The sequence below is a fragment of the Mycteria americana genome, chromosome Z (genome assembly GCF_035582795.1).
Source record: "Mycteria americana isolate JAX WOST 10 ecotype Jacksonville Zoo and Gardens chromosome Z, USCA_MyAme_1.0, whole genome shotgun sequence".
Lineage (NCBI taxonomy): Eukaryota > Metazoa > Chordata > Aves > Ciconiiformes > Ciconiidae > Mycteria > Mycteria americana.
In genome coordinates, this window is record NC_134396.1 from 41,566,808 (window position 1) to 41,582,899 (window position 16,092).

General features: G+C 45.0%; 1 protein-coding gene across 3 annotated transcripts in view; it reads right to left on the reverse strand.

The window, feature by feature from the left end:
* SEMA4D (semaphorin 4D) overlaps positions 1 to 11,901 on the reverse strand; it is a 102,608-nt gene extending 90,707 nt beyond the window's left edge. For all 3 annotated transcript variants that reach the window (XM_075526193.1, XM_075526192.1, XM_075526190.1), the window contains exon 1: positions 11,675 to 11,901. The gene's annotated coding sequence lies outside the window, so the exon portion shown is untranslated. The remainder of the gene's footprint in view (positions 1 to 11,674) is intronic.
* Between the last annotated feature and the right edge of the window lie 4,191 nt (positions 11,902 to 16,092).

A 16,092-nucleotide genomic window follows, 5' to 3' on the forward strand; every position in this document is an offset into this window, starting at 1 on the left:
TGCCACCAGCACAGGCCGTTAGCTGAGCCCACAAATGCCCTCAGAGGGTTTGAGTCTGCCACCCTGCCACACAGCTACTCCCCAATCCCAGCCCTTTGGGGATGCTGTCATTCAAGGGACCCGCGTCACCCAGCAAGTGCCCTGACGCGGTACAAGTCTTCAACCTCTTCTCCTTGCAAGACGCCAGCAGTAACCACACTCCTCACATTACAAAGCTCCTCCACCTACGCATCTCCAGAAAGGAAACAACAAGTATTAATCAAGAACTTTCACAAAAAGCCACTTGAGCTGCAGAATCGCTGACGGTATGTAAAAAACCTAAGAATGGGTAGTCACTTTAAAGGTAGAAAGGGAAAAGTGGAGTAAGGAACTCAGACAAGAAGAAAAGGGGGGGGGGGGGGAGTCACTCTGAAGCATAGCATCTTCTGGATTTGCAGAACATAAAAACACAGCTTTGAGTTCTCTTAACACTAGTAACACCTGTGCATTCACAATCCTTGTAAATAAGCCAAACCATTTCATGATGACATCACTGTTATAAAACGTGCACTGGATTACAAACATTTCAGTATAGTAAAAGGAAGCATACAAAATGCAACACAAGAATAGGTAATATCAAGCTCCCCATACTCGTACATGCACATTTCGACACAGAGGACACCTTGGGCTGTTTCCTGAGGCTGAGCTGTATAGCTTTCATCCTCTGACTATTCAAAAAAAAAAAATTTACAAACCCCACCTTTCTGATTCATTAAAACAGTGAGAAATGCTGTAACTATGTAAAGAAGTCCATTTGACATATAGCCCTGACATCAGGATGACCTCTGCGTGCTCCTGCTTTTCAAAAGCATATTTAGATCCCAAGCAGGCAACATGTCACCAGAAAAGTTTTCTCGTATTTCACAGGGCAGACAGAAGTACTTACTCATATCACAACAGCTACTGAAAATCATTCCCAACACAAAATTCCACGGATTAGTAACAGCATCAATATCCACAGCTAGCCTGGAAGAAAAAAAAGTATTTCACAACGCCCTTTCATTTTTCCTCCAAGTTTTCTTTTCCTTTCTGTCTGTTCTATAATGGAGGACATCCTTACAAATATCCCAGTATCATGAACTTTCCAGTCGTGTTTGCGTAGTTGCTACGAACTTTCCACAGTAACCAACCAGGTCTTTCAGTACTAAAAACTTTCTTGAGGAATGTCAAGGGCTTGTACCAGAGCAGCACGAAGGCCCCTCCACAGTCCCAGCAGAAGCAGCACGTGAGGCTGCTAACAACCGTACAGTGTGCTCAGCCTTAGAAATTCGGATGGAACAATACATCTGTAGCAGTAAAACTCTCTGTGTTGGCAACCGTAGCCAGCCCTGTCCATTTAAACTACCAAACACCAGCTGTTAGTCTTAGCAGTATCTATACATCTCTTCCTTTGGAAAGAAAAGAAGTGATGGTGAAATGCTGGAGCACGCAGTCCTCGCAGAACAGCCCTTTACACCTGTGATGTTCTCTCACCGAGCCAGCCGTACCACTTCTGCCCTCACCTACAGTCAGTACTGATTAGTAGAAAGCAAAACCAAATTTCAGCTGCCCAAAGCAAAGGCACAGAAGAAACACAGCTTTATTTCATCCCTCTTCAGAGCTCCCACTGTGCTAGTCCTGAAATTACGGCTCAACTTTTGGTAACGTAACCATGAAATCCACCAGCACATTCAGTACTTCCTCCATCTCCCCAAGGATGATTCAAAAAGAGTGGCAGGTGGCAAAAAAAAGAAATAGAGGGGGAAAAAAAACACGGGGGGGGGGGGGGAGGGGGGCGGAGACCAAGATTTAAAAGAAAGCAGAAAAATATAATGGAAGACTATTCAATTTGCTTCCAGAACTCCATTGCTTTCCAGCAGTGAGAAACTCCCAGAAGGTGTAACATGCTGCACCAGAGCATTCGACACGAGAATACCTGACCTGAACGGAGAGCCTTTCTTTCACAGCACTGCTACCCTGCCACCATAGCATGAAGTAAAATATTTTAATGAACGCACATGTGGGGGAGAGGAAGGAGGGATGGGAAGATGCACCAAGCATAAACATGCCCTTCCACATAGTTTGCAAGCCAAGAGCAAGCCTCAGTTTCTGCAGGAACAGCTTGCTCTCCCTTTTGTGTATCAGCCATTATACTGCTTAAGAGACTTTAATTTAGGGTATATCTCATGATCCTCCTCTTCAAAAATAAATTTTATTCAACACAGAATTAGTTATTTTCCTCAAACCCTTTTATCAGGGACACAAATCTCCTTGCATAATAGACTTCAAGTATAATTTTGGTTCAAAATACACTCATGTAAATAAATAGCAACTAAATTGGTGGAGTGATGTCAGTGCAGTGCAGCTATGATCAAAGTCAGGTAGCTATCTCCAGAACATCGCATTTACCCCGAAATCTCATCTCAAATGGGGAAGGGACAGCTGTGTTCCTTATAAAACCTCCACACTCCAAGGAATGTAAATAAGGGATATTGTTAAAATGAAAGACCTAGTTAAAGCTTTAAATTTGTAATGTTTAAAAGGTTTTCCCCTCCTTTTTGTATCTTTAATCAAAGGTTATAAATGTTTAAGTGACGGCAGTTGCCATGGAAATATGCAGGCCAAGATCTCTCTGTGGGAACCTCAAAGCTCCCTTCACCACAGCCTCCGTGTAACGACAGGGTCACGTTAACACCTTTGACTCCCAAAGCCCATTTATTGCATAGAAATTAGCACAGCTGACTCCATTCACCTTCCGCAGACAAACATTAACTGCCCCTGCTCAAGGGACTTTCTGCGCACTCACCCCTTCCCCTGGACACGCTCCCAGACCTATTTCGGCACCATCCTTCATACAGCGGCAAATTGGTCTTCAATCTGTACAACCTTCTCGGCAAACGCTAAGCAGAAACCAGAGAATGCAAAGGCCATCAGACGCTTCACCCGATCAAAAGCATCATTTCATAATCTGTTGAGAAATTTCTTTTTCCAAAGCAATTGACATAATAAATCTGCATCCTATTCCAGATGATGAAGGCATAGCTATGAAGAAAAACAGATGCAGACATGCAGCGACAGGAACTGAGCTCTGATAAAAGCCAACAATTAAATCAGACAACAGAAGACAGGTTCTGAATAATGGTCACTTTTTCCCCTGGTGGCTGTCAGTGCTAAAGCTGGAAAAAGAAGTTCTTAAAAACCTCAGTGGAATTTCTGAATATCAGCATGTACCATTTGATGCACAATCAATTTATGCACATAGGAGGCCCATTTCAGGGCAGACGCAAGCAGAGCCTTTTAAAAAAAAAAAAAAAAAAATCAATTCCAAATAGGCAAATTCAACCACTGGAGAATGTCTCCTTATCGGAATCTTAATTCTGTGAGCAAATACTAATTTTAGCTTTAAAATACACACATTTAATTTACACAGCCATGTGTTTGTATGAAACAGATTTATGCCACACACCTTCTGCCACTGCAATAATAAATCCCTTAGACATATAAAATATGAGATTCAAGATACACTTAGATTTATTTCTTTGTGTATTTGAAGACAACACTATTTCAGTAGTATCTACCCTCAATGAAAATAGCTAGTCAAATATGTTAAAAAATTAGTATGCTGTGAATGTATACGTATGGGTTGGGGTTTTATTTATTTATTTAATTAATTAATTCTTTGGGGAGATAGAATTGCACAGAGGAAAGCTCTTAAGCCTAAGAAAAGGTCTGTCTTACATACTTATCATACAATCCCTCACAACTAAATCCTGTGCAAAAGAAGTGAAATGAAAAGGCCATTATACATCTCACTTACCTTGTAGATAATCAGGATGACCTTTCAAGGCAGTTTATCAATTTCCCTGACACTTGGAGTAAAAATTCAACTGAATGGTAAACTTATTTCAGTAAGGCCAAGCATCTAAACATGTAACTGCAGATTTTTAACAACCTCAATAATTTCAAGAAAAAGGTAGCCATTCTCTCATCTAAGTAACACTAGATTTTAACAGGTTAATAAAAAAAAAAAAAAAACCCAACGTAATTCTTACTCCTGAGCAAGAGACAGGTAATTTTTAGTGGCTCTGCAGAATTTGTTTTTGTTTGGGGTTCTTGGGGGGGAGAGGGGCGGAATATTAGTTCTATCAAAAGTATTTATTTTCTTTGCACCTACAGTTCTGATGGACAACTAATTTTCTGACAAATGGACCCTTCAGGTAGGGTACATCTGCAGCCAAATACGGAAGGGGATCTGTGTGTGCATACATATGCATCTCTTGCAAATCCTTAGTAATTATGCAATTGCTGAGTGAAAACAGGAATGCGTAATTTCTTGCCTCTGGCCGTTTTACGCGCTTTTTGTTAAAAGAAACAACACAAATGTGGGAGAAGAAAAAAGCTTTTAGCACAGCATTGCTCCAGCAGAACTCTATATGCAAAATGACCAATTCAAGCATTACTGCCCTGTTACCATAGCAAATATTTTTAATTTTTTTTGTTGTTGTTGTTTTTTGAGACATCAGGACAGTATGCTTGTGTAGGGCCCCTGTCCTACAGGTAAACCTCTGCAGGCTTATCCCCAACCTCAGCTATGCTCCATCCACGCACAGCTGCTAGCAAGGTCAGGGCCTGGCTACTAACTTCTGTGTGCAGAACACTCCTCCGTTTATAAATGCTTTGCAGATCACTCTTACCATACTCAAATTAAATACAGAATTACACGCAGAAATATCTCACAGCCCACACTACAATGTCTGACAAGAATTACAGAGCCTACCAAGAACATCCAAGATGGGACTTACAGGGAAGGATGATAAATATTTTATTAGATTAGGTTCAGAAAAGATTGATTGTCCAAAAGCCTGTCTATATTCCTGTCACTTTCCCAATTATATCAGTTGGTCCAATGAAAGGTATAGCCTTTTTGCACAAACTCTGCCGTCCTCTCGTCCTCCGGTGAGTGAGAAGAATCTCAGCTGGTTCCACTGAACAGCAAGTGTTCCACTTGAGTTAACAACTGGGATTTTATTTCTTAAATGTGACTTAATAAATGGCTTCTGAATAAATTCAAACATTACTGGATGAGGTAAAAGCACAGGGAAAGGTATCTGTAAAATATTATATCGATACTTAAAAGTTACTATAACTCCAGAGAACATACCAGTGTAACCCACGTGCATATGACACTCCCAAACACCACAAGGCACAGCAGGTTTATTTTCTCCTACTGTCAAAAGAGACAACTTGCAAACTGGGAAGTTACAATAATGCATTTTACAGAGATAAATTACCAAATTTAGTGTCACAAACTTTGTTCCTCACACAAACTTTGACCAAGCCACTTTACACTAAACAATGTAAGAGACAGCTAGCTCCTTCTGAAGTATTTCAGACTTGGAAGTTTAACTGCAACAAATGTAAGCAAAGCCAAGCACAACCTCAACAACCTGATTTAAGACATAAATTCATAGCGCACTCTGTTTAAAAAAAAAGTCTATATTTTTCCATTGTCCCCAAAACACAGCAAACTTAGACTGAGAGAGAATTCAAATACAAATCCAAGAACTTTCACATCTCTAGGTCTCTTCCCTACATCCTGCATTGTTTTTCCAGTAACAACCAACCATAACACATTATCTCTTTCAGTGGAAATGAGAACAAAGACATTCTTTAAAAGAAAATATATATATATATATATAGCCTCCACTTTTCTATGCATCTCTTTGTATACACAATGACAAAGTTCATAGAGCATCATTTGTTTATGAAAAAAAAAAAACAAAACAAGCACAACCAAGCATATACATATAAAAACCATACATATAAAAATCATCTGGGGCAAGGAGAATGCCTGCTTTATATTGGGGGAAGGAGGAAAAACTCAGCAGAAACACAGTTAAAGCCTGCCCTTGAAAACTACTCTTGAACAAAGCAAGAACTATAATCACGTTTCATGCATTTTTCCCCTTTTTCCCCCCTCTCTGGCATCTGCAATGCATGCAAATCTGTCCGGACCTGGCAGGCCGTATTCAAGCACAGAACACCAGCCTCCCCATTCTGTCTCACCTCGCTGCAGTCGCGTTAGACCTGCTTTAGCTTCCAGACACCAGCTGGTCTCTCTTGCATACCAGCAAAGAGCTAATACAGTTTGCAGAAGTTTCTACTCTCCTGCCTGCTTTCCCAGCAGAAATGCCTGTCTCCATAAACTTTCCCCTGCTTTGCATATCCTCTTCTGTCTCCCAGCTCAGTTGAGTAATCAGATGCATTAAGGACGTCACGATTTCCCAGTCTGCTAATTCCATACGTTTCATGTAAGTGCTCAATCACGTACGCATCTGCTCAGCATGCACAATCGTGCACAGGAACATACAAAGCAAGCTCCTCGCAATGCATGATCACCTGTTCTCCCCTCAAGCCCATGCCATACCACAGCACCAAAAGCATTCTTCAGAGAGAGGCAACAAGTGAAATGCAACCTGCCTGTCCTTGCAACGAGGCCAAGAGGTACTAATTTTGCAGCACAGCATTCAATCCTCTTTGGTCTGCCTCATATATAGGCTAATGCTAATTTTTTAAGAGGATCAATGCAGAAAATGCCTGGTGGATTATGAGTTCACTGCTGTACATGAACAGAGAGAAAAAGAAATAGGTAGAAGAGGAGGGAAAGACAGGAAAACGGGTATTATTTCTAGATTACTACAAACTTGTTCTAAACATGATACATGGGCTTAACTTTACTTACTATACTTACAAAAGTTCCTTATCTGCTCATATCTATAGTCCAAGTTTTTATTAATTTGCCATTTTTATGAATTTGCCATCTGTTTTGTTTCCCCCTCAGGCACTGTAAGAACATACTCTTGAAGTAAAGTCTGCTGCTTGGTCCTTTAAAACACTTACTTGTCAGAAGCCTGAGTCGCAGTACTACAAAAAACATGCATGCCCCCTCATTGAAAAAAGTCTTTTCTTTCTTCTCCCTCCATCCCATCATAAAAAAGTGCTAACAGTACCAAAAATAAGTTTCTTCTTATTTACTCATGCCATTTTCAGAAATGTGTTCATGTACCCAGAAGCTTGCTGCAGCACAGCCTGGCAAGGCGGGGAGCAGGAGGGAAAAGAGCAGCTCCTGGACACCCAAGGTTAGCAGAAGAGGAGCCCAACACCCTTCTTACTACAGGTACTAACCTCCCTCGTAGTGAAGGCAGGCTGCAGCAATACCTCCAGCTGGAAAGCTGAGCAGCCCTTTACATTCCTGGAACTTTACAGGTAGATAAAAGACAGAACATAAAAGCCTTTTGGCCAGAACACAATTAAATGCAAGACCTTGTTAATCCAGTTCTGGACAGCAAGACCTGCAACTTCCCCATATAAGATGATGGCACACATTAGCCTGAAATACGAGGTGCTACTTTTGGTTTGTAACCGAACAGTTGTGGGAAGACAAGAAGTCATTTTCTTTCCTTTCATTAACTCATCCAAGAAACAAAGATGAAACCCTCATCTCAGAGGGAAAACAGTTAAAACAGCTTCCACCCAGCCTGTTACAGCTACATCAATGCACCATTGAGTCAAGTCCCCAAATGGCAGCTGCAGCAGCATCCTTTCAGCATTCACAGGCTCCTCTTGGTACAGAACCAGTTGTGTGCTACACTGAAAAAGCAACTCTGCAGCCACTTCATCTTCCCGAAACTCAAGACCCCAGTAAAACAAGTGGGACCTTCCTCACTCTTTTTGATACACTTTCACCTATCTGCGTAGACACTCAAGCACAAGACTATGCAAAGCCAGATGAAGAAGGCCTTATAAAATGCTGCTTTATCATCAGAGAAATTACCAGTCAGACAGGAGGAGAGGGAAAGCTTCAGGGAAAGAAAAAAAAAAAAAAAAATCAAATAAAACAGCCAACAGCACTTCCCAGCTCCTTATTTATTATACAACATCCCAACCAGGCACACCTTTCTTCAGCTAACTAAACACAGCACACAGCAGCTGAGTATTAAGCACAACAAAGAACACCCCAAAACTGTTTAGTATTACCACAATAATGAAAATCTGAATTCTCATTTAAAACTTTCAACATAGTAATTTATATACAGGTGTAAAAAAAGGGGACCTTTAAAGGGTAGCTCTGGAAAGTTTATGACCTTGCTTTGCTGCTTCTTCTTGTCACTTTTAAGTCTCCATCCTTATTGTCACATGCTACCTGGAATATATTACTGTTTCGTGCATTTTTCTAAAAGTAAAACATTGTGAAAAATTCTCTGTCATGTCTACAAGTAATTAAACATCAGTTTAGTGGGAAGCATTAGTAGATCAGCATCCATTAATGAATAACACTTTCACGGTCACGCACTTTCAGAAACTACTTTTCAACTCATTTAAATCATAGAATAATATGAATATTTACAAGATCCAACACTTGGAAGCACTGAAGGCTTACAAGAAATGTTAGTCAACCTTAGCAATTACATCTTTCCTTCCCTGTCACTACTGATTTCAAGTTATCTTTGCATGGCAAAAACTGGGACAAAGAACCTCATCCCTGAGCATTCAGGGAAAACACGTTCTTTTCTTATCATCTACAAAATTGCATCAACTGTGGCTTGAGATTACATTTTTTCCAGAGAAAACAAAAACTCAAACAAAACATTTGAGGAGTTCAGAGGCAGCATAAAATCTTGGAGCATTTTTATCATAGTTATTTCCAGTTACTTAAGAGCCCCGCTTTGGATCATCACCTTTAGAATCAGAGTAAGGCACAACCATCTACCAACTTATCCAACACCTTTTGCAAACCAGGTGGCATATGCAAGTACTGGATCAAGCGGTAGCAGCTCAGATCAAGAACTCATTTTGGCATGACTGAAAGAGGCCTCCACTTACTTCACTGCAAGAAACATCCAACACAACATACTTTAACATCATAACGTTCATTCAACATGCACCCCTTAAGATGGCTGGGAGCGAGCGCAAGAGCGCGCAGCAGAGCAAGCACAGTGCAGCCTCCAACTCCAGCCAAGTGGCCCTGGGCAGATTACAGATCCTCTCGAGAGGTTTCCAGCTCCTCCCCAGTAAGAGGTTGGACGAAGCGGGTAACGCTGAAGCTCAGCTGCTCAGGAGGCAGGCCACCAAGAGAAGCGCCAGGGCATCCAGATCATCTCTCCTTCTTGCAGGACCTCTAAGTGGTATAAAGCCACATGCTTTTGGCAGGGCACAGCTGCATCTGTGCAAGCAGGTTAACAAAAGGTTATCAAGTGTTTAATGTAATAGCTGTTTATGTTGGGGGGGAGGAGAGGGGACTAAATCATAACACCAGCAAAGAGAGGGCAACACAGCACATTAAGTGATGTCTCCAGGCACACCCGTACTTACAAAGTCCAGAAAAATCTATGAATCAGTCTTACAGTTTTGAATAAATCCACTCACATCAAACACTGACATGAAATGCTTCACTCGCTGTGGAAGGAGCTGCCGCCCTCCCCACCAGCTACAGTGCCTTTTGTTTCTTTAAAAAACAAAACAGAACAGCTATAGACCTATTTTGGTAGGTATGACTGCAAGCAGCTTTTGTCAGCAGACTGTAGCAAACCCTGACCACCACAAAGTGTACACAGAATAATTGCTTTTTGGGGGTGGGGGGTGAATTATTTGCTCTCTAGGCCAAGAAATCCCAGTAGAGACAGACTTCATCTGTCAATGCAGCTCCACATTTGCAAAGCTTTCTTTTTTTTTCCTTGATGAACATACACGTAGAAACCTATTCCCTTGCCACTCATTTGCTTTCAGTGGAAAAGAGCCGCCTGCGCCGCATCCCTCCTACCAGAAAGGATCAGTGCCCGTCCACAGCCCGCTCATCCCAGTCGCACCGTACTCATGCAATTCCCTGCACGGCAGGGAACGTGGTTCATACAGCATTTCACCCTACACAAGCTACTCGGTTCTCTCTCTGACAATGCCCCTTTCTAACCCAGTCTGTAAGCGATACTCCCACTCCAGCGTGGCCCCGCGCACGCCATCCCACAGCCACGCAGGCAGCAGGGCTTCCTTTAGCTGCACTTGCATAACCGCCTAAGCTCGCACTCTTTCTAATAAAAGAAGTCATTAAACAGTTCTCTAACAAAACCTCCGTATAGGTATCCAGAAGGGAGTATGAGATCAGTACCTATTTCTGAGCCTGATGGTCATAAAGCAGTCAACAGCCTCCGGCTAATTACTGTAGGTATTTTAATTAAAAAAAAAAAAAAAAAAAAGAGGCTTTACAACCACATTGATTTCCAGAGCCTACTAGAAATACTTGGGTGTCACAGACTTAGAGCTACTGTTTCACCTTTTTCAGCTGAAGTATCTCGTTGCAAGCGGTAGGTGGTAATACAGACAGGAGGTAAGAGGACGGCAGGAAAGTGTTTCAGCACGAAACCAAAGAGCAGGCATGAAAAAGCCCTTCAACCTGCAGATCCACCAGGTTCCCTCCCACACTAGGGCCAGGAACAAGCTCCTGTTCCCCTCCCTGCTAATGGCACTCACATAATAGAGACGAGCTGCAACAGTAAGTTACAAATCACTGCATTCGTCCACTCACTCCTTCTCCCTTGAACACCGATGCTGCGTGGTTTCGTATACGCAGAAAACACCGCCAAACAGCCCACACCTCCACAAAGCAGCAGAGAAGACAACCGCTTATATTCAGCTGCAGGGCAGACAGGAATAGACAGGAAACTCCAATGTCGCTTTACCCATCCCTTGCAAACTCAGCACCTCTGTGCAGACCTGATTTAAACTCTCCTGACCGCTGAAAAATAAAACAGCATATAATAGCTCTTCAAAACATATGCAGCCAGTTTCCCAACAGCAAGCACCCAGTACAGCGTCCTGCTATTCGCTGAGCAAGGGACCGCGGCTCCAGCAGGCAGCAGCCTTCCCCGAGGTGCCCAGACACATTAATGGCAACCTGGGCTGGCACTTGGAAGCGACCGGGCCGCTCCCCGGCTGGGCGAAAACGCCTCGCATCCGTGTTCACCACCCCCGGGAGTGCCCTCGGCCCTCGCCCAGCCCCGCCGCCGCGGCAGGTGCAGCCAGGACCGGCGGCGGGGGCCCGGGCACCGGCCCGCCGCCCCGGGACGCACCATGGGGAGCCGCCGCGGGCGGCCAGACAGGGAGCTGCCGCCAGTCAGCGGGGCTTGGGGGTGGTGGGAGAAAAAGCCCATTTATAAACCTGCCAGCCCTCGCTCATTTGCTGCGGAAGGCTCCTCCTCTCCGCCCCGCTCCGGTCGCGCCGCCGGCGGGGGCTCTCGCCGCCCGCGCCGGGTCCCCCCTCGCCGCCGCCGCCCGCGCCCCCTCTCTGCAGCCGGCGGTCGGGCTCGGCCCCGCCGGGCGGGAGGTCCCGCTCTGCAGGTGCGCCGGCACCGCCCTGCCCCCGCCGCGGTGCCGACCCCAGCCCCGCCGCTCCGGCAGCCCCCGCACCCACCTCGGCGGGAGGAGGCGCGGCGGGCACGGCCAGACGCTGGCCCCGGCGCGGCCGCCCTGCCTCTGCCCCTGCCTCTGCCTCTGCCGCCAGCGCCGCCGCCGCCGCCTCCACCCCTCCCCCGCCGCCGCCGCCGCCGCCGCCGCCTCCCCCGGCCCCGGGCGGCGCGCAGCCCGCCCCGCCGGGCGCTCCTACCTGCGGGGTCTGTGGCGCTGCCTTCGCCCCGGCCCCCGCCCGCCTCGGCGCCTTCCCCGCAGCAGGCTGGGCCGGCGCAGCCCCCTCCTCCCCGCGCCGGCGGGGGCAGGGCGGCGGCGGGAGGAGGAGTTGCTGCCCGCGTGTAACAAGTTTGGGTTGCCCCGCAGTATGGCGGCCGAGGGCCGGCGGGGGGCGGGCGTGCAGGGCCGCCGTGCCCGCCCGGAGCGGGGCTGCAGCCGCGCGGCGCCGGGGGCGGACCCGGCCCTCGCTCCCCGGGGGGGGCCCGGGGCGGCTGCCCGCGCACCGGCGGGGCTCGGCCGGGGGGCTGCTCCGCCCTCTTTTCAGTAAACTGTGGTATTTTTTTCCTCCCCGTTTCCCCAGCGCATCCCCCGTGCACGGCAGCATCCCTGCGGGGTCCGGCCGGAGGGGCCAGAGAGGGCAACAGTTTGATGATGCCCGCTCGATGACACCCCTAGAATTGGCCCCAGGAAATCGGATCCTCCCGAAGGATTTAGGGCTGTGTGGCTTGGAAAGGTTTTGAGGCACTTCTGCCGAAAGCAGATGCGATGTCCCCGCAGCTTACTCAGGCCGCGCAGCAGCCGCCTCGCCTCCTCGCACCTAGTGCTGCTGGTCACGTTCCCGTGCCCCGGCTCCCGCTGCCGCTGCCGCTCCCGCTCCTGCTCTGCCTCGTCTCGGGCAGGATGGATCCGCTCGCTGCAGAGCGCAGCGCAAATCGCATCCGGGATGCAGCCTCCCGGCACCACGGAAATGCGAATGATTTCTACTGAAAGCAAACGTTACTGCGATCGCTGTACCTTAAAGCGTAGGCCTGCGTAGGTGACTGCTTGGTAATATTAAAGGCGGAGCAGCTTGGCATAAAAAAGAAAATAGGTCAGTGACTGCACAGATCTCACCAGCTTCTGCTGAGTCACTGATGGGTTATTGATTACCGACATGTCCGTGCACGCCTGTGGTGACTGTTCTGATGAATGACATGAACCAACACATGGATGACTGGGGTTTTTTTATTGCTGTGGAGCAGGCAATTTTTATTGCTGATATCCAATGTCATTTGATTGCTCTGGCTCGGTTAACAGGAGCTAACATTTAAGCAAGACTGAACAAAATACTTAGTTTATCGGATGTTGGCATTTGCCTTACTGGCTGACCTTCTAATTCCACCATTACACAATATGTACGTATTGTTACAATAACATGACAATCGATTTCCAATATCTATAATTCACATGAGCGATAGCTGAGAAATACTGTCAAAATGAAATTATTGAGGAAATAGAGACTCTTAAGGACATAGAGTCATGATGATAACCTGAGATGAAGAAAGTTTACATGCAAGGCAAGACCTGGCCACCTTGGTATTTCAGGGTCTTTGAAACTGTAGGGTTTGAAGGAAGATATTAACACAGCCAGTGAACAGTTCGTTGTTCTGTGGAAAACACTGGGAAATCCACGTCCCCTCACTACATTTTCAAAATGGTGATTTAACTTAGGCTGGCTTAATGTCGGGCCACTGGTGTCCATCACACCATTAACATCAAACAGGGTCACACACCATCAAAACGTTAGATCTGAGGCATGGAAAAGCACGCAGTCACACCCGGCTCTGGGACGCAACAGCAACAGGGAGCAGGAGGAGCAGAGGTCCCAGGGTCTGCTGGGAGGGGGGAGAACCACTTCTGACAATCTACCTGTGTCTGCCAGCAGCATGAAAAAGGATCAAACGCTGAACCCATGCTGGAAAATCCCTAGTGCAAATACGGTAGCAGGATAAAAAAACCCTTGTCGTACTTTAGTTGGGGAACTGCTGTAATTTATACCAGCAGAAGAATAAGCTGCATCTGCTCTGGGACTGGCGGCTGGTATTAATATACCAGCAAAGCCTTCCTAGTGTAGACAAGACTTGAAGCATCTCCTGAGGGATACAGCTATGAAATTATATTCCAAGGGAAGAAACAAAGGTGCTTTTTTAATCTCTTTTGCATTGTACAAATTTTAGGCTAGGGCAGTTCTTAGCATAGAGTAGGAAAATCACTGGGGTTTTGTCAGGTTTCCCCAGGGAGCCTACGGTCTGCACAAGCTTCCAAAAACCCAGAGCGGCACAAAGGCACTGGAGCAAAGGCTAGCACCAAGACAAAATTTCCATTACTTCTGCTGTCTCTATCTGGTTAGATTTCGTGACCTTTAAGAATGGTACTGTTCATTTGTATAGCGTCATTTTCAATCTCCATTCTCAGCAAAACCTGTGGAGTATCGCAGACCGAAAGGTCAGAGGTAAAACAAGGAATTGATATTTGGACCTTGTCAAACACCAGATTCTCAGTGACATTCAGGATCTTCTTTCAAGTAAAATGTGTTATCAACGGGGATTTGTTGAGAAAAAGGAAATGCCCTAATAATAACCGTGTCGGGAACATGTAGCAAGTAGCATAAATTGCACCACTGAAAATTCCTATCCATTCCCATTATAAGTAACATCTTTCACAGGATTTAAAAACAAATGGCCTCCAAGGTGTGATGGACACAAATCTGGGAGGTTTTCCAGAGGTCTGTAACATTAGCCTGGATTGTATGTGAACTAGTGGTGTAGGGCTAAAGACACTGGTCCTCACAGGAATTATAACTGAATGTGTTTTGCTAAAAATTATTATCATCTTTCAAATACTACATGCTGCGGCAATGAGGTCATATAATGAACAACTATTAATACACGTCCACAGCAACTCCGTAATGGGTATTCCAAAGATATGCATGAAACATACTTTTAAAAACCTCCATTATAAACATAAGAAAGTATAATCTTTGGAAGTACACATAACGCATGCTGCGAAGTAGTAATATGTAGACTGCCCCAGTCATGATACACCTAGCTCAGAAATCATGTTGAGGGATGAATATACACATGGGTATGTTAAGCCTAGGCAAGCTGTATCAAATCTGTACCAGGGGAAAAAAAAAAAAAAGAAGCAGTTAAGCAAGAAAAAGTTGAAGAAAGCTGTAACAACTGACTGTGCTCTTAAACCTGAAGTCCTTAATTAAACTCAGGAAGAAATAAGCGGCAGGGTAGAAGATACCAGAGGAGAGTAGCAAATGAGAGGAAGACCGAAGCTGGCTCGGAAGCCAGGTCTGAGGCCGAGGGCAGATCAGTCCAAGAGTGAGTGAGTGAACAGGTGGTAGGTATTTAGTAAGTCAGTGAAAAGGGCAGGGAACGTGCCTGGAGGTTTGCAGACCAATATATAATGCAATGAATAGGTCAGTAGCAGAGTATGTGAGAGAATTAATGGATGAGAGGATAAAAGAATAAATAGTTGGGTTGAATGAATGTGACTATGTGAACAACTCTAAACAAAGTCAAAGTTTCAAGCCATACTGTTTTATTGCTGTATTGCTATGATGGCGTGACTTTTTAGATCATTTGCCATTGATATTAATCACTGCTAGAGGAAACCAACATGCATTCCTGAAAAAAAACCCTTTTCAATTAACAATCTTGGGAAAATAGCATGATAAAAATACAGATTTTAAATGCACTTTAGAGTCATGACAATAAAGACAGTTTTGGAAACCTTAATAAGGAAAAAATAGCACACAAACGGCATTTAAAAGCACTGTCCAATAAAGTCATGTTGATTAACATCATTAAACTACTAAAACTGACATAGACCTAAAATTATTTGTGGAGTAGGAAAATACCATTAACTCTTTATCCTAGCTAGGAACATGATACACAACAGCTCAAAGTGATTTGTGCAAGATTATACAATAAGTCAGTGGCAGAACCACAGACAGATAAAACCTTCGCCTTTACTTCTGTATCTTGCCCATCAGGCAGAGAAAATGCACTGCCTTCACTTTTGCAATTACAGAGGCAATGGAACTAAATTATAATAGTCAAGGGGCGTTATCTCCTAACCCTGTGGGGTTTTTTTTGGTCTGAGCACTTCCTATATCATTATGGATAAACATGGCAATTATATAGAGGATACACTCCAAGACTTTAAAACTGTCCCTATGTTTACCATGTGTCTGTTTGTATGTCTAAGACAGAAGGAGAGGGAGTTAAGTAGATGCTGCACAGACATCTGCATTTAGATTATGTAGTGCAGAGGAAGCGCGTGGCTGGATGACATGGGAGAGGAGGGTCTCTTTCTCCTCTTTTGAGGGATCTAGTGGCCAAGAACCCTGTAAAGGCCACAGAGAATATTTTCCCTTTATTTTCTTTTTACTTCCCAATCTGGAATAACCGATTTAGTGGAGCTACACTGTAGGTTAGTGTCCAACCAATGGACAAAAGAGTTATCTGTAGTCCAGTCTCCATTAAATCCCACTGCAAAGCCTGTTAAAAAGTTTGGTAAAGGGATGAAGGACAGGGTGAATTTAGGGAAGGATGGCAAAAGTGG